General features: G+C 37.9%; 1 protein-coding gene across 3 annotated transcripts in view; it reads right to left on the bottom strand.

Moving 5' to 3' along the window:
- Nucleotides 1-20,449, bottom strand: part of CUNH15orf41 (chromosome unknown C15orf41 homolog) — a 216,306-nt gene that overhangs the window by 187,351 nt on the left and 8,506 nt on the right. The gene's annotated exons all lie outside the window — the stretch shown is intronic.

The following is a 20,449-nucleotide window of genomic DNA, read 5'->3' as shown; positions in this document are numbered from 1 at the left end:
TTTTAAGTCATGGAAATCACTGGTATTTTCCACTACATTAAAAAATAATAAATTTTGGTAGCTGATATATATAACCACATAAACAAAAATATGGTAACGCCTTCTTAAATTAGTGATACTGTGCTTAGTAAATCTACTAGGCAAAATCTCTTATTATCACCATAGTATGTAACATATCACATATACTTAAGTAATTTTCTCCCATATGTAAATTATATTTAAAACATAATTGAAATTTTTCAAATAGGAAAAATTTTTTTCAAGAGTTTTACTACATCATTGTTTTATAGGTGCACTTTCTTCTGTGTGTATTATATGTACAGATACTTTTAGAAAGATGTCTGAAATAATATAAAAGTTAAATCAGTGAGACTATTTCAAAATTAGTATTCCAACTCGAATAAAGATAGCATAACTGAATTATACTATTATTATTTCATTCCAAATAAATAAATATATATATTTCCTAGTGAAACTACTTCCTCAAAGAAAAAATATAGAGGCCTGGTGCACAAAATTCATGCACAGGGGCAGAGGGTCCCTCAGCCCAGCCTGCACCCTCTCACAATCTGGGACCACTGGCTCCTAACCTGCCTGCCTGCCTGGTCATCCCTAACCACTCTGCCTGCCTGCCTCATTGCCCCTAACCACTCGCCTGCCTTCCTGATCACCCCTAACCACTCACCTGCCTGCCTCATCGCCCCTAAACACTCTGCCTGCCTGCCTCATCGCCCCTAAACACTCTGCCTGCCTGCCTCATCGCCCCTAACCAATTGCCTGCCTTCCTGATCACCCCTAACCACTCGCCTGCCTTCCTGATCACCCCTAACCACTCACCTGCCTGCCTGATCGTCCCTAACCACTTGCCTGCCTGCCTGATCGCCCTTAACCACTCTACCTGCCTGCCTGGTGCTCCTACCTGCTCACCTGCCTTCCTGATTGCCCCTAACCACTCTGCCTGCCTGCCTGATCGCCCCTAACCACTCGCCTGCCTGACTGATCACCCCTAACTGCCTCTGCCTCAGCCCCCGCCCCTGCGGCTTTGTCTGGAATGACATCCAGAAGGTTGTTCGGCTGTCCGGTCTAATTAGCATATTATACTTTTATTATTATAGTTTATATATATTACGTATGCTTTTAAATATACCTCCTTTAAAAGTCATTGAACTACATTACGAAATTGCCAATTTTTTTTTAGGTTTGCTGTTGGTTCTATATAGTAATCAAATTTAGAAAACTATAAATTATATTTAAATTTATTATTTACAAGCAATTAATTATAAAACACAATCCAGGTGGCTTTCATTACATAAATTACTATTAATGACAGGGACCTCATGCTGCTACTGTATTTAGCATTTGTATGTGTCAAGTGCAGAGTGGTGTGTAACTACCCTCTTCAGGGTGGAACCGATCATTGAAGCAGAAGGCGAGCTGCCCAAGTTTCAGATCTCACCCTCACTAGTGGTTTAATCCCAAATATTGCCCAGGTTTTAACAATGTTTGCTACAAGAACCTGTAACAATATTTTGCTGAAACAGCTTTAAAACCAGATACATAATTAGTGAGCACCAAAAATGTTTAACTATACTTAGCTACTTAAAGTCCTATCTCTATTATTTAAACGTTACCTCCCCCCCAAAAAAAAGAAAGAAAAAGTTCAATCAACTCTCAATGAACCAAATAGGGGATTTACTGATGTCTCAGGGATGAAGTTTTAAAAATGATGTTGGATATGTTTCCTCCCACCATGAAACTATGCAAAAGAAACAGACAAAAACTTTCTTTTCAGGGCTGTGCTTCCCTATTTTAGTTAGCCTGTTGCAGCAATTCTTCCAAATCTACATTAGGTGTAATTCCCTTCCAAAAAGAACGAAGAATTTTACCTCTTTAGTTTATTCTGAGATAACACAGGAGTTTCAATGATGTAAAAGGCGAAAGGACCTCATATTGTTACTCTGAATTAAATGCAATTCTTGAATAGTCTGCACCAAACACAGAGAAAATAAAAATAAAGAAATTCATCCTATTTCAAATTCTATCCCAACTAGAGGCTTAAATAAGTAATTCCATCCCCCTCCACCACTACCACCAGAAAAAGGAAAACGTTTTATGAAAATGCTTCTTAAGCTGTAGGATGAAACTCTGGAATTACCTTGGTCTTCTTTTCTAAAAATGTAAATAAAATTAAAGCAATTTTTAATTAACTGAAAAATCCCATATTGAGCTACCTCTCTGGTATTACCCTTCACTTTTCCTCCCCCCCTAAGAAGTCTGACTTTTAGCAATTTCATCACTTATTAACAACCATCAGAGAAGTGGGAAATGGGAACGAATTAAGATGAAATTTAAGTGTCTTTAGCCACTTAGTAGCTAATGTACATTTGAGGAACACTGAGAAAAGGGGAGGATAAAATAATGGCTAATAGTTTACATACTTAGAGTCTACATACTTAGTATGAGGATAAAGTAACAAAATGGACTTTTTCAGTAGCAGTCAAGAGCAAATTTACTCAATTATTTTTGGCCAAAGTAATCATCCTGGAGAAGGAGTGAGGTTTTTAAGTTCACCACCAATAATGCTGCTTTTACTCAAAATAGAAGCTTAGGAACCACTTTAGAACCACTTTACAAGTTACACAAGGAAGCCAACTTAATAGTCACATCTCATATCTTACCAAAATACAGGGTAGCCACCAAGTCTGGAGACATAGCCAAATATATAAAAGGGGTTTATTATGACTAAATTTCAACACATGGCAAAATAATGTCTCCAGACTTTAGGGTCACCTTGTAGCATCAGCCCCCTTAGTTATCAAACCTAATGCTGTCTGCCTGTCTCCAATTACCTGACCCATTCTCAAAGTAACACACTTTGTAGCCACTGAAGGTATTAAAAAGATTATGAAGGTATTAAAAAGATTATGCCACATGCTCTAAAAATATCTAATAAGGACTCCAAAAAACATTTGGCCATCATATTAGAAAGTATGTTCAGTAGGAACCAATATTCGTCCTAACATTCTCTCTCTCTCTCTCTCTCTTTTTTTTATAAGCCATTACTTTGTAGTTGTAATACATGAGAGGAAAGAGGTAACTTCAATTATCTGTGGCTGTTAGAAGAGTTAAGTAAAGTGAAGGGACAGAGGGACTTCCACCTATCAAAACCAACAGCACCTCCCACTGGAGTGCTGGGAAGAATTCATGAGTACATATGGTTAATAATGAACAGACTGGGGGTGGGGGGAGGGGGGGAAGGAATTAACCAAACAACGTATGTGCACGTATGCATAACCCATGGACAGACAATAATGGGGTGAAAGCCTGGGGAGGGGGCGGGAGCGGGGAAGAGAGGGTCAATGGGGGAAAAAAGGAGACATCTGTAATACTTTTAACAATAACAATAATTTTTTTTAAAAAAGGGAAAAAAGAATTAACAGTCTGGAAGTTCATACTTTTTCTCCAATTGTTATATAGTAATAATAATTTTCAACAAGATTTTCAATAATAATTTTCAACACGACATGTAACAAGATTTTTCATGTCTTCCTAATCTAAACTAGGAACGACAGCTTTATCACCACGAACAGAAAATAAATTTGAGAGCTGCGTATCAGTAACAGGCTGAGTGTTTGGGGTATGATGTAAGGGAATGACTCAGTGACGCTGTGGTCAGGGCACGGTCATAAAGACTTGGAGAGGGAAGCCTAGAAAAGCCAGTCAGCAGAGCCGTCTATTTTTGTGATGCTGCAGTGGCAGAGGTCATTGGCACCGAGGACCCAGCGGGCAGGTCATGAAGATTTTTACTCAGAGGGTTAGGAATCCAGTTCCAGAAAAGGCCAAAACCAAAGGCCTCATGGATGGTTAAGGTAAAGCATCTGTACCTACAGAGGAAGTTACAGACTTTCTGCTCTGGAAACTGCCGTATCTGAGACACTGTGGCAGGATGAGGAAATAAAAGAAGAGCAGACTCCCGGTCAGTGGAAGTTACATTGCCCTCAGGGAGAGAACACTTCAACATGAAATCCCAGTTGGTGAGGCTGTCCGTGCACATTTTAAAAGGAAAACTATTCCTCACATCAGGGAATGTTAGCACTCCACAAAAATCTGCAGTTGAGTCATTGCTGAAAAGGATCTTCTGATCAATTATCTGGGACATCAAAACACTGTAGCATTACTTCCTAAAAATAACAGAAAGAAATTACTTCAGACCACATGAAGCAAATCTGCTGATTGCGCCTCAAGGATAAAAGTCAATCACTGAGTTAGTATTAACCACTGAAGTGGGGAGGGGGGGTGGTGGGGAAGGGTGAGACAACAATAAAAATAGATCAAAAACTCTATCTACAAATGTTAATAGGTCAGAACTCTTTCAAGATCACATTTCTTTCGCCCAGTTTTACATCAAAGTCTTATAAACTACGAAAGCTCTCTTTCCACGGAAACCATAACACAAGTACTTGCTCTTCTGGTATGAATGGCACCACAGTTCATATCTTTGGCAGGTGGCCACCGATTTTTACACCACCACCAAAGTCCATAGTTAATAGCCAAATTTCTACTAAACCAAGCCATAAACAAGTCTTCACCCCAAAAGCTCTGTTTACTCATTTATAATCTGTTACCTGGAAAAAAAGCAGAAGGTCTCTCTAGCCACCTAATCACCATATCAATGACACATGCCACAAGAGAGAAGCACTAGTTTATTTGATTGATCATGGTAGATAAACTCCAAATAACAGAGAAATTAACAAATGCTTGACATTTGCTCAACATCCATTATTCTGACACTGCTTTCAGAATTTCAAAGCCTGGGAGTATGCTTAATCAACATTCATATTCCCCTGTGAGCTACAGGCACCATATTGCACCCCGCCTTCATACTGATGAAAACTGCATATTGGCCATTTCCAAAATGTTCTGGGACTCCACACAGGGCCCCTTTTCTCTCTTGTTCCTGCTCTGCAGTTTTCTTTTAAACACTTCCAAGACAAAAGCATCTGCCAGTTTTTCTCTCCAGGGATGTATGCAAAATGAACTTAACAGTTTTAAGGCAGGAGTAACCCTCACATCTAAATTCATTCATAGGACAGAAAAGAGCCTAAGAGGCCTCTCCAGGGACAAAAACCCTGCTGCAATTCTCCCCACACACAACAGTGGGAGCTTTATAAAATCTAAGTCCAGACAATTTCCAATTCAAATGCCCAACATGGCATGACCTTTGTCAGATCTCTGAGCCCACGATGCACCCATGATTTTTTATTCTAACCAGCACAGACATTAGACAGGGCACTACTGCTAAGCAGGAGGTTCAATATTTGCATGCTCTTCTATTGTGAAAATGTAACAGTGACAGCACTGTGTCAAATTCTTTTCCCTCTAGAACTTTAACTCCATAGGAGAGGCATGGCTGACAGATGACTCCCCAACATCTGTGTTATGTACACTGCACAGCTGAGGAGCCCCGGATCACTGTCAGAACATCGCAGAGATGACCTGCGCCTTTATTATGCCTTCTTCTTATCCCTACCCACTCCCCCCAAATATATATATATCTATCTATATTGCAAATAGTACAATTTTAAACAAAATGTAAAAATGGCCAGACAGATTAACATAATTTATAGTCATTAAGCTGTTCACATAGCAGCTCAACATATGTTGTATAAATGTCCTATCCCAAATAACTGATCAGATTTGACATGGTATGCATCATACTGTTTTATTTAATACATTTACTAAAATTTCATGGATCGAGCATCACTTCTGAAAGCACAGAGAAAGCACTAGAAAATATTTATTCATCTCCCGTGATTTATTTTGATTACCCTTACAGCTACATGATAAAGTAGAACTCACAAAATTACAAGGTTAAGGTTTACACAGCCATTGCTTCATCTACTAAAATATAACAAATGGCTCCATGTCGGTGTTATATTTTACTTTCATTTAGTGTTAAGTAGTACACCAGGCTAAGCACTTAGCTGCCTACTGAATATTTTAATATTTTTAAATAGGAATTAAACATCCCAACCCAGAGAGTGAGAGCTTAAGAAACAATCTTAGGAAAGAATAGCAAGTCCGTTGTATGATACTAGATAGAATAATACTGGCCAAAAAGTAGAAACATGCTTTTTGAGTTATCTTCTCCTCAAAAGAAATCATAAAAATAAATACTGGTCAGTATTAGAAAGTTAACAAAAATTCATTCAATGCATAAAGGACAACACTGTCCAGGCACCTAAGGGAGAAACTGAAAAATACAGCAAAACACATGGCTCCTTTCCTCAAGGAATTCCCAATCAGTCAAACAGAAAGAAAAAGACAGGGTGTATATATTCCAAGTGAATAGGTGAAAGTAACTACAACAGTCAAAGAAAAAAAAAAGAAAAAAAAAGGGGGGGCGTGGGAGAGAGTAATTGGCACTTGAGACTCTTTTTCATTAATTTTCCTTTAAAATGTTTTATCTGGAGGCAGGAATCCCAGACAAGGAAGATGGAATGAAAAGAATGACATATAGATCAGAAATGGGAGGTGTAGAAAAAGTCAATATACCTTTTCAAGAAAAACAGGAATGTTTGTTGGCCTGATCATTTTTGAGAGAACCATTATAAATTCTATCAGATCAACTGCTTTGGGAAAGAATATAAAAAACAAACAAAACAACAGTTTTAATTTCCAATAAACTAGTTTGTTTAAGATGCAGTCAAAGTGAGATGAAGAGAAAGAAAAAGGCCTTTCTTAGGAACCAAGTTTTGTTTCCATTTATGAGTGATGATCATCCCAAGATATCTACAAAACAATAATCTTCCCACAAGTGTTACTCACAGGTACCCACAGAGGCTCCATTAAGCTTCTCGAAAACTCTGCCTTCCCATCAATGACAGGAGAGCTGCCAACCAATGAGATGCTTCACGTGGAGCAAGAAAACCAAGAAGCCATGTTACACTGTGTTCCAGGTCAGGCAGCAGAGTGACTTGGGATGAATAACAGGTTACTATAAAAACCGAAGGGTCTGTCATACCACACCCTCAGAAAGGAAAGATAAAGACTATGAAGTCAAATAGAGCTCAATACAAAAACAGTGAAGTTCCAATCTCCCCCATCCCCCCAAAAAAGAACTAAAAATAGGAAAATAATCTTGCTCAGTTTCATGCATGGTGATAATGGCACCTGAAAAATCCTAAGTCAAGAACAACTTAACCCTTGCAGCTTCATGTGGGAACAAAACCACTTTACCCATATTGAAGGGTTTATAGGAGGATGAACTCTAACATTACAAGATAGCATTAGGAGTTGGGGTAGGGGAGGGAGGTTGTGCATCAAAAAAATCCAACAGGAGTTCAATGAGAGCATTGAAGAAGGGAATGAGTTTGAGTGCTGCAAAATCTTTCTGGGACCCTATCATCACCATCACCCTGGCATTTTATTTCTAGTCCAGAAATATATTTTACCTTTCTGAGATTCTTTTTTGGTCACAAGCCAACCATTATGAACCTTTCAGTGAATCACTGAATAGGGCACTTAAAGGGATAAACAATTATAAAAATAACTCTGTCACAAGTGCATACATTTTATTTTATTTAGTGATGTAATAAGCTTAGGGGCATATATCAGGTCCAAAATGGTCTTGGTCATTAATTTAAGCAATAAATCATAGGTCTTGCCAACAATGACGGCAAACAGATGCTAACAAGGAAATGTATTATTTAATATTGCCATGTGTTATAAAAATGTAAGTGTGTTTAAGACATGTCTTAAATTTTTATAATAATATGCATTTAATACATTACTGTTTTGACACATGCGGGAATCAGATTTATAGGTCCCATTCCGTAGCTTCTTCTGCGAACATGAGAGCACATTCTAGATGTGTTTTTTCAAATAAGAGGGGAAACCTTTAAAGTGCATGCTTGCAACAATATCTAATTGGTTGTCTTGCTGTTTTGTAGTAAATAATGTCAACACTGAAACTCATTAAAAAGAATGAATCTACACACTTTGCCGGAACATTAAAATAGAACATTTTAAAAATTATAGTTTTTAAAGAAGCCTTAAAGTCTAAGAAAGTATAAGAGCACCTTTTAATCAAGTTGGCAACTGATTTTTTTTTACATTCGTTTTGCGCTATTCTGCATGACACAAGAAAAAAAAATATACTAACTTGATGTAACGAGTAAATTTCAACGTTCAAAAATCCAAAAACAAAGGGGTAAAAAAATTCTACTTTACATAGACATTCAAAAATCCTAAGAATCAAACAGTATCTCAAAACACAAACCAATTTAAAATTGAGTCTTTCTATTCAAATTATGCCAAACCATAATATTCCCCTTCTAATAGTTCCTTTCTGACCAGTAGGCTTCTATCTCTTACCATCAGGTTCACCCCTGCTAGGGGAAGGGCTTGTGAAAGAAGATAATTTTTTTTTTAAATGAGCTTTTTTTATACCAACAAGATGCCAACTCTGCTAAAAGCTTTTTTTATTTGCACATTATTTTGTCTGTGTCCCTTTAAATCAACTCCCTAACTGCCAGCCAGCATGGTCTTCCCCCTTTCTCTTCGAGGCAAGAGTCCATGCCTTAGAATACTTGAAGAAGCAGTGCTTGGAGTATGGAAACTAAATTTTCTTCATTAAATCTACTGGAGCAGATATTAAAAATGCATTTAATATACTGGTGATGGTCGGTGGGCACCGCTAACTGTGACAGGCCAGTTACTGATGATGTGCCGTCAGATGGCCTTCTCAGCAGGCGCCTGGGTCTCAGGCTGCTGAAGGACAGCAATCTCTTCCCTTGTGTGTAAGCTCTATTCATCTCCCAAGTATTTACTAAATCACAGGCCTCTGCACACAGAGCCCACGTTTCAGTGTATGCTAACGAATGATGGATGGCCTCGTCAATTCGTTATGTCCTGAAAGCATGGTTTCCTGCCATTCCAATCATCAAACCTCAGCGCTTCAGAGCTGATCAGTCTCGGGGAATAGATTTTGCAGGCTCGATTAAAAGAGTAGAGTTCTTTCCATTAGAGTCTCCGACACTCTCCCTCAAATGTTTGTTGTTTTAACTAATTATTTGGGCAGAATAGTCAATAAGTGTGCAGATAATATAACACTGGCAGGTTTGTTTCTGATATTTGCTAAGATGTTATTTCTTCTACAACAAAACAGCCGACACACTGGGTAGTGAAATTTATGTTTTAAAACAATTTTCCTTCTATGTACATCAGGCAAACCCTTAAAAATATTTTATATCACATTATAATGGAAATGCATTAGCAGATGCATTTCAAAGGAACTTTCAAGGGAATAACCAGTCACTAAATCATCTCAACCCTTTAAGACAATAAATAATTTGTGAGAGTTCTCTTAATTATAATCGAGGTAAAGGTACAAACTACTTCAAAATTATTCTGACAGATCCAAAGTTAGATGACAAAAGTCCCACCTGTCAAAGAAATAAACCTCTTAAGAGATATATTTTTCAGTTCCAAGGTTATATATGTCAGTTGTCTTCTCTATAAGCGATTGGAACATTTTTCTTTTTAGCTATTTGTTATCTATGAAACAGAAAATAATAACACACTCATACCTTTCCCTCAGAAACAGTAAACTTTATACAAACAGACAAAATCACCACAACTAAACAGATAGCTGAGCTTTGAGGAAATGGGGTGGGATTAAAGAGCTAAACAACCTGCTATAAATAAGCTCCTGGAAATGCTAGAAATTAAAAAAGGGGGGGCTAGGCTCCCAGGTAGCCAATAGCTAGGTAGGTTCTGAAGTACCAATCAGCATAAACTCCACCACATTGCCCTGCCTTTCACCTCAACCTTGACCTCAAGATTAAGCTCACGTTTACTGCACACAAAGGTCACCTGTATTAGGTCAAAATTCTAAGTCCCTTGTCATAAAAGGTTAATATATTTCAACCTTTCCTTCTCCATGCATCAAATTTTTCATGGTAAAGTCATATTCAGCAGACAGTATATTCAGCAATTTATTGTGCCATTGTAATACAGTGCAGAATACAATTGTCCAAAAAGCTATCACATGAATAAAATATTTTCCATGACAATGTATCAAATCTAGATTCCTTACACACCGCAAACAGATGAAATAACACTAATCACGTCTTGTTTTCATACTTCAGAAGAGTTATATGGCAAATAATTGTCCTCAAAATACATTCTATAGTATAATCATGACTTCTACTTCCATAACCATTGGCTACAGGCAGCTATTTTTCAGAATGTCACTCAAATTTTTAAGTATTTTTTTTAAACATAAAGCTCTATAGCCAATTTTAACACTTTTATTTGAATCTGGCCTAAGCAGCTTAAGTGAAATAGCTTTAAACCTGAAAGCATCTCTTTGATCTAGAACCTAGAGAAAGACACACTCTATAATAAAATAGAAAAGGAAGGAGAAAATATTGTCTTGCCCAACTCATTATTATTGCAACTATATGATCAGCAGAACTGCACAAATAAGATAAATTAAACACATTCTTTGCATGCAGCATTCTGGAATACATTGTAATTAATAAAAAACAAAGTGTTAAGGAACAATAAATCTATTTTCTTTAAAAAGTTTATGAGATTTTTTGTATTTCCCACAAGGTCTTTTCATATTCATTATTAGTACCATGAAAAGATTTTAAGGATGTTTAAAAAGCTCTTGTTCTTCCAATGTATTAATACCTATATTAGACACTAAATCAGTGCTCACTCAGAGGATGACCTGGGTATTTTACAAAATATCCATGCCCTGGAAGTCTTACACCTAAACTCACTTAATTATTGGATGCAAGCTACTTCCCAGTGCAGAACCCTGACTCCAAAACTGGTATTCACCCAAATATCTTTCATAAATTGTTATCAAGGTAAGGCAAAAATGTAAAACAGCTTCTAGAGTACGGGGCATTGCAATTGAGAGAATTAGAAAATACTTTGAGATGCTCAGGTTTTAAGCATCCCGACTTATTCTGTTGTAGGCAGTGATCTTCTTATATAACCATTTTCTATTGCAGAGTTAGGAGGGGGATCAACCTAAACCTCAATATGCCCATTTGTCATCAATGGAATATAACTTCTTGGTTGCTAGTACCATCTAAGGACTTCACCAACATTTACTAAAAGTAGGTTTCCTATTGCCCTGGGGCTAAAAGAACACTTTGGAAACCTGAAAAATAAAAAGGCTGAATCTAATTATTATAAGCATAAATATCATTGCAACAAGCATCCTTAAGTCAATAATGGTAATAATAACAGCATCAGTAGTGGCAGCACCAAAAATGTACTCAGCACAGCATCAAGAACTGTGCTGATCATTTTACATGTATGATCTTTTTTAAAAAATATATGTTTTCATTGATTTCAGAGAGGAAGGGAGAGAGACAGAGAGAGATAGAAACATCAATGATGAGAGAGAAGCATTGATTGGCTGCCTCCTGCACGCACCCTTCTGGCGGGGGGAGGGGGGGATCGAGCCCACAACTCGGGTATGTGCCCCTGGGCAGAATCGAACCTGGGACCCTTTAGTCCGCAGGCTGACACTCTATCCACTGAGGCAAACCGGCCAGGGCAATGTACGATCTTATTTCAAGTTCACAACAATGCCATTTTATAAATAAGGACACAAAAGCACCAAGAGGTGAAGAAAGTTACCCAACATTACCCAGCAAGCAAATCATGAAGCCAGGATTCATATGACTACTTCCAAGTTCTTTAAACCAATATGTAATACTGCCTTTACAACAAAAAACTGAACAGGCCCTGGAGTTCCCAATTATAAGGTTTGGCCTCCTTATCGATTTATAAAATAATCCACCATAAGCAGAGAGCGCTAAATAAACCACCCAAGGTCAAGCACAGGCTATGATAACTCTGCCAAACTCAATACCACCTGGCCAGCCCACTCATGCAGGCCTAGCCCCACAAAGAATTCTACTTGTCATTCTAAAATGCACATGTTTTTGCCCAACACTGTTAATTTTATTTTCCATTTCTATTTTAGTTCTATGTTGCCATATTATTTTATTACTTATACTTTAAGTGTAGAAAAGAAATACATCGATCGAAATATGTGATACCTGAGTCTTTATAAAATTGTACTAATTCAAACTGTAACGTGACCAACTGGGTCTCTCCCCATTGTGTTTCACTGTCATCTCGGAGATGCTTTGCTTTTTACACTAGAGCCGTGGTCGGCAAACTACGGCTCGAGAGCCACATGCGGCTCTTTGGCCCCTTGAGTGTGGCTCTTCCTAAGCCTTAGGAGTACCCTAATTAAGTTAACAACAATGTACCTACCTATATAGTTTAAGTTTAAAAAATTTGGCTCTCAAAAGAAATTTCAATCGTTGTACTGTTGATATTTGGCTCTGTTGACTAATGAGTTTGCCGACCACTGCACTAGAGGTATTTCTAAATGTCTACAGAGTGAAAAATCACTGTATTGTTCCTAAATTTAACCAATTAATCTATTTTGGAAGGGATTAATTTTCCTAAGTGCGACATATGTACATGTTTTGTTGTTTTTCTTTAACGAAGCAGCATTTTCTTCAGATCAGTTCAATCAATATCCATCGCCATGTGTATTAAAATACCTATGATATACTAGGAACTGCTAAGGCTCAAGACTGGAATTCTAGCTCCCACACTGACTATAGCAGGAAAAAATAGGTATCCTCTCTTTGGACAAGAAAAAAAAAAAAGGAGAAATCCCAACACATAAAAATATTGTAACAATAAATGAGATACAGATGTAACTATTTTGATCTGGTTTTTTTTTGGGGGGGAGCTATAAAAATCAGAATAAACTGAGTAAAGAAAATCCTAGAAAAGACATGCCACAGGCCATAACAGGCAATGCAAGTCTCAAACTGGTTATGGCATGCAGTGCTGATTGGGGGGTGAGGGGGGGGGGTTGTGCGGGGAGGTGCTTAACAAGTGCCTTTGGTGGTGGTGGGGGAGAGGACTTAGGTTGGTAGCACTTGACAATTTCTGTGGTGTAAACACTCCCACTGTGGCTGATTTTAGGTACCAATTCAAAGCCACAATTTGTAGGGTGGAGAAAAGATGCTCAATCAGCTGGCACAAGCTGGAAAGAGCCAGCTCCAGTACCCACTGGCTATAGGCCAAATTCAGCCCACAGACTTGTTCTGTTTGGCCAGGAAACTGTTGGCCCACACAGTGTTTTTAAAAATTCAAACAAATTGACAACATTTAAACTCATGATATTTTTTTTCTCTTAAAAAATCAGATCTAGAGCTGCTTTCTAGAAAACAGAACACCTGGCCCTGGACAGTGTGGCTCGGTGGTAAAGTGTCAATCCATGCACAGAAGGGTTTGATTCCCCATCAAGGGCACGTACCTGGGTTGCAGGTTTGATCCCAGGCCCAGGTCAGGGCATGTACAGGAGGCAACCAATCCATGCGTCTCTCTCACATGGATGTGATATCTCTCTTTCACTCTCTCTCTCCCAGCCCACCCTCCCTCGCTTCCACTCTCTCTAAAAGTAAAAAAAAAAATCAATGGAAATAATATCCTCTGCTGAGAATTAACAGAAAAAGAAAACAGAACACCTGGCAGCAATGGGCCCACATCCCTGCATGGCAATACATGGCTGGTATAAAATGGCAGCTGCTCTGCTAGTGTACACAACTGGACTTTTGCCTTGCCACAATCCCAGCCAAGCCGGCTTCATTCATTCACTCCTTGTTGATACCCACTGACCCCCAAGTGCAACAGGTGTCTGTGATCTCTAATTAAAGAACAAAATTGGAGAATGTTGCCTCCAGATGTAGAACCTCAGTCAAATCTAACACCTGCTCTCTGTTGCTGCATCTGTATAACATTAATAGATTTGACTAGATCAGTGGTCGGCAAACTGCGACTCTCGAGCCACATGTGGGTCTTTGGCCCCTTGAGTGTGGCTCTTCCACAAAATACTGACGTCTGTGCATGGGCCACAAAGTTTCAATCGCACTGTACGTGTGTGTGCGCATGTGGTATTGTGTGGAAGAGCCACACTCAAGGGGCCAAAGAGCCGCATGTGGCTCAAAAGCCGCAGTTTGCCGACCACTGGAGATGATCTCTAATTCTGATCTTGATCGAAGACTCTATGAGTCACCAAATCTGAAATAACAGGTCCCTCTGGAGAAGCATTTGTGATCTGCATGTGAGGAGTTCCTACCAAAGTGCAAACCAAAATGCAAAATGTTATAAATTGGAGGTTAAATGTATTTTTACCTTAATATATATTTTAGTTGGCTGCAGGAAATAAGAATCTAGAAAATGTTAACGTTAGCCCTGGCCAGTGTGGCTCAGTTGGTTGGGCATTGTCCTGTGCACTTAAAGGTTGCTGGTTTGATTCCTGGTCAGGGCACATATTCAGGTTACAGGCTCAATTCCTGGTAGGAGGCGTGCAGAAGGTAGCTGACTGCTGTTCTGCTCTCACATAGATGTTTCTCTCTCCTTCTCTCCTCCTCTTTCTCTAAAAATCAATAAAAAATTTTAATAAATAAGTTAACTTTATCAGTTAAGAAATGAGGTTTGTGAGCTATGTGTTACAGCTAGGCTGTAAGAGTCTGTGGGGTTTGTAATACTATACAATGAAGAATCTCTCTCTTATTCCCAGTCCATTTACTATCTTAGCTAAATGGGGCTTGAAGTGCAAGTTAATTTCAAATTTTATTAGCTCTCCCTACCAATATTCTCAGCAAAGACAAATAGTAGGGTAACACACTTTAAGCAAAAGATGATACTGGCTTGAAAGAGTTGTAGATAAAAACAAAATATTGAAAAACATGGGTTTCAGTCCAATTTCATCTGCAATTATAGGAAGATGCAGTTAAACAACACTGAACCCTCCCAGATCTCACCCACACAGAAGGTCACCTACGAAGAGGACACAAGTCTTGGACACCATCTCATAAGTTACAGAATCTCAGGAGGCTAAGGTGTGGCACAGGCATGAGCGACAAACACAGGGGTTTCACCCTGCATTTCTACTTATACTAAAGCTGGACTCGGGTACCCACAGCATTCCTACACTAAACATACCCAGTTCTATTTGAGAGGAATCACAAATATTCATGACAAACAGTAATTCATAAACTTGCTGAGTGTATATCTGAATCTTTCATATCACCAGGCTGACTAGGCGAGCAGCAAGCAAATAGCTGGGAAGTGAGCTTAACCAAACACCTGCATCCCAAAGCTGACAGACCTCCCACCCTATATAGTGCTAGCTGCATGTTTGGAGATTTTCAACAATCTTGAGTGATAACCCTTGTAAATATCAAGTTGGCCATGTCTCCTAGCTCCTAAAACAGGGTTAAACAGAAGATCAGAGTTTACAATTCATCCTTTCTTGGGCCTGAGGAAAGGACGGATCTCAACAATAACAAAAATTTTAAATTAAAAATAAATATGAGTTGGGGGCTGGGGGACATGGTGACAATGCACAACGTATTTTAAATCTCCATCTTCTATATGTCTACTGCGTCCAGGACAGCCTCAGAAAGACTGGGACTCATACAGAATTGCCCAAATTAGCAGGGGTGTTGTTTGGTCAGGGAAAGACTCCGTGTTCACATATTTGCCTGAGCAACAATATCAAGACCCATGAACCCATCTTACTTTCTCTTCTACTTGTATGGCTTGCTTTGCTGCAAAATATCTATTCCCAGGGTCCTAACGTTATTACTCTAAGTTTAATAGTTGTTAAACATTTTTAGCAGCTGATTCTCAATATTTAAAATGCATGAAAGAAATAAGTCCTGAGATATTTTAACATTCTGTTATCTCAACGAGACTTCAGGTATTTGTCAGGTCACAATGTGAATACCCATTAAATTTAAAAACAAACAAACAAAAAAAAAACCCAAACTTTATTTGCTACCTTGAAGCCAGAAGGCACATAAAGATCCCCCTTTGGCCAAGGGATAGCACTTGAAAAAGGTGACACTCTCAAACATGTCACTGTTCTTTGGCATGAAGGAAGCTTTGCGTTACGAGGAAGAATGATCAACTCTTAGCATATGTGTTATCAAGATGCCTCCCTGGAAGGTAGGGCTGGAAAGAAAGAGGAAAGAAAAGTAGAGGCAGGCATTTAGTTCCCCAAAGTGGCCAGGAAAAGGCTTGATTTATGACAGGCCTTGTGCCATCTTTACTACATGAGGCACAGATTGCTCCATGGGCCAAACATGCTGGATCCAGCTGTCTATTCTGTTCCCATAAGAGATGGAGACATTCAGTTAGAAGCTGTACCCCACACCTTTAATGTGTCCCCTGTATACCAGCTCACTGTATAAGCAGTTTGACAGCAGAAAGGGACAAGAAGAAAGATATCTTGAATCAGGCATCTGAAATAATTTCCCTTCAAGAAAAAGAAAATTGAAAATAAAATAAAGGAAAATTTATTCTTTACCCATCTCCCATATGATTTTCATACCGGTACAGGACTTTTATATATTAAGGTCACTTTTCATATTGGTTGTTTTGTTTTTAAGGACACTTCAACCAATATGGCAAAACTGCACAAAATGTGTAATAAAAACATACAGTGAATTTAGTCAAAATTTGTGGAAAGTCAAATAATAAAATATTATTACCCTATATATCTATTGAACATTTTTCTCCTAGGGAATTATATAATTCCTCTTTATTGTACCAGCACACATTTTGATGTGGGTCATTACTTAATAGACTAAAGTTTGATGCCTGAATATAGACTTAAAATGAAGTCAATAATTTAATTGTGTGTGAGGAAAAGTTTCCCTCACACTAATAAGAAATATAGTCAGCATGTATGTGGGTCCTTCTTGGGATAACGTTGTCTGCGGCTTTCCTCAAACACTGTGCTCCTTGCAAGAACTCAAGCTCATCTCACTTTTGCAACTATGCAAATCCAAAGGAGCACAGATATCTGATAAAAGCTAAGCAGCAATTTTAGAAAGCAAAGGCACCATCTAACCAAATAACAAAATAACCTTCAAGAGTCTTCAAAGCTAGGCTACAGTGCAGCAACTAAAATAAAAATCTAAAATTTTACAGAATGAAAAAAATCACATTTGAAAAGATAAAGTAATGGAAATACATGAAATAACCATATTCTTTTCTTAGACCAATTTTTAGAACAATTTCTACAGAACAATTTCTTTTCCAATTTGTACTAATGACTAATAGAGAAAACTCATATATGTGTGTATATATATATATATGTATACACACATATATATATATACATACACACACACACACACACACACACACACATACACACACTTCCTGAGTATCTGAATATTGTTTTGAAAGTCATGTAAAATAATTTTATTTCTTTGGCAAAATCACCAAAATAATTTTCAGTTCAATAAAACACTGACATTTCTACCCCTTACAAATTATTCTCTCGTTATTTGGAACACAGGTCCACCACAATATTGTCAAAGTATAGGAAATTGACCACAAATTGAAAGAACAAGGCCAATGGAATAACCTTCCAATTTAAGTAAATCAAACCCTACAGCATTAATTATACACTGCAATGTGCTACTACGATTCTTAAAAATTAGTGAATCTAGGTTTTAAAAACTGGATTTATATATAACTATGAAAGATTTAAGGCAAAATTTTGTTTTATACGTTTCAAAAGTTTTCTACTCAGATATTTCTTCTACTATAGGCCATATACTACTAGTAAATTCCAAAAGTAATCAGATTTACCCTCCATTAACTACTTCCGAGGACCTTTACACTAAGCTAAGTGTTTTTACACGCCTGACTTCATTTAATCCTCACCACAGCCTTAAGAACAGTTTGAATCCTGCTTCCTTCTACTTCCTAGCTCTGGAGCTCCATCCCTCCTTTTACAGAGGAGGCAACTGTGACTCAGATAAAAGGAGGCAGTGCCAAGTCACTTCCTAAGAACAAATTGTTAAAGGAAGCAAAAACAATGGTATAAAGTCACCCTATGGGAAAAGTGGACTGACTTAAAAATGCACTATAGGGGCGGGCAGGCGGTGGGGGGGCAGGGGAGGGAAGGAGGGATGCATTGTTCAAAAAAGAAAAACTGTAGCCAATGGCAGCACCAAATTAAACTCAGCCACACTAAATAAATGTAAAAATTAAATAAAATTGTTGTGCATGTCCCTTAGCTACTCCACTCCCAACTGCCCTCCCCTGCCAGCCCGGTTGTCCCTAACTGCCCTCTTCAACACTGGCAAAGATACAGAAAAGCCAGCCTTAACTCCAGTTCTCAGGTTAAGGTAGGTGGAGATCTCAAGAAAATGAATCATGTATATTGGCCTAAGCACAGACAGTCCAACCAAATGAGTTTTTTACTACTACTTTTGAGATTTCTCTAGGATCAGCCTCATATGAGTGGATGGTAGCCTATGTTGTGATCCAAGAGTGTAAAAACAGTAGATGTTAAGGGCAGTGACAGAAAATCATGCTTAGAAATGTGGAAGGCACCATTAAAAAAGAACTAAGCCAGAATCCCTAAGGGAAAAGATATAGCAATAGGGTAAAGACACTTATTTGCTTAGAGATTTATGGTGTCAAGAGTTTGATTTATGACTTATAAGTAAAGGCATAAAGAGCAACCAAATAGCTAATGTATGGAAAGGGAACTCAGGGAAAAATCAAACTTGTGCCAAAGAGCTTAGTTCACGAACAAAAGAATTCGAACAAAGGTATATCTCCACTAAGAACCCCACTTAACTAACCATATTGGACCTAACTGTTCAACAAATCCTTTGGTTTCTAACATTCTATGATTTTTTAAAAAAATATATTTCTTTATTGATTTCAGAGAGGAAGGAAGAGGGAGAGAGAGATAGAAACATCAATGATGAGAGAGAATCATTGATTGGCTGCTTCCTGCATGCCCCCAACTGGGGGTCGAGCCCACAGCCCGGGCATGTGCCCTTGGCCAGAATTGAACCTGGGACCCTTCAGTCCACAGGCCGACGCTCTATCCACTGAGAACTACTGGCTAGGGCATAACATTCTATGATTTTAATAATTTATAGCTCTTGTATGTATCTTAAACTCTTCCCTTAGACCAGTGGTTCTCAACCTGTGGGTAGTGACCCCTTTGGCGGTCGAACGACCCTTTCACAGGGGTCGCCTAAGACCATCCTGCATATCAGATATTTACATTATGATTCATAACAGTAGCAACATTACAGTTATGAAGTAGCAATGAAAATAATTTTATGGTTGGGTCCCAACATGAGGAACTATATTTAAAGGGCCAGAAGGTTGAGAACCACTGCCTTAGACTATAATTATTCAAAATTAATTACTATATCATTCTATCTATCTGATTTCTAAAAAAAAATACCCAAATAGTGCCACAAACATAGTGAGCACACAGTGAATTATTATAGACCAACTCCTATAAGAGATAAACTGCACGTACCAATAAAAATCACAGACTGACTGTAGGATGAATTTTTTTACATAAAAAGGTGACAGTGGATGATATTAGTTGAAAAGCATTCCAGTGAGAGAAATAGAAAATCATCATTAGGCAAAAACCAGTAATAACTGCTTCGTTCAAACACCACTGATGGATGCTAAAATCATGAGGGAAAGTGTGATGTGAGAAAAGGGATATTTGCATAATTTTGAAGGATATCTCTTACAAAGTACAAGGGAGAAACTTGGCAGGCACCACATCTTAACCAAGTGAATAAAGTTAACTTCACCAGTAGTAAGACATATGAAGACATGAACCCTATGATAGGATGCACTGAGAAGGGCACCATATCACTTCTGGGCTAATCTTGCCAAAAATGTTTACACTTAATCTATTCATGAGAAAACACCAAACACAAACTTAGGGATGTTCTACAAAACTACTGAACAGTGCTCTTCAAAAGTGTCAAGATCATAAAAGACAAGATAATAGTAAAAAAAAAAAAAAAGTCACAGATTAAAGGTGACTAAGAAAACATTACAATTAAATCTAACGCATGATCCTGGAATAGAAATGGAACAGTGGATCCTGGAATAGAGCAAGGTCATTAGTGAAAAACAAACAAAAAAACAACATTCAAAAAAGGTCTATAAATTAATAAACTGTATTGCATAAAAATTAATTTTTTGACTTTGACAATTATACTATAGCTATGTAATATATTAACATTATGGCAAGCAGAGTAAAAGGTATATAGAAATTCTTGTAATATATCTTCAACTTTTCTGTAAGTTTAAAATTATTTCATTATATATATATATATATATATATAGAGAGAGAGAGAGAGAGAGAGAGAGAGAGAGAGAGGAGGGTAGAGATAGGTGAAGAACTCAAGAAAATGAACCAAATGTATTGGCGTAAGCACAGAAAGCCTAGCCAAATTAGTTTTTAAATACTCCTTTTTGAGGTTTCTCTAGGAACAGTCACCTTCCTATATAAATAAAACCCTAATAAAAC

This window comes from Myotis lucifugus, unplaced genomic scaffold (assembly GCF_000147115.1).
Source record: "Myotis lucifugus unplaced genomic scaffold, Myoluc2.0 scaffold_38, whole genome shotgun sequence".
Classification (NCBI taxonomy): Eukaryota; Metazoa; Chordata; class Mammalia; order Chiroptera; family Vespertilionidae; genus Myotis; species Myotis lucifugus.
This window is presented reverse-complemented; position numbering and strand designations above follow the sequence as displayed.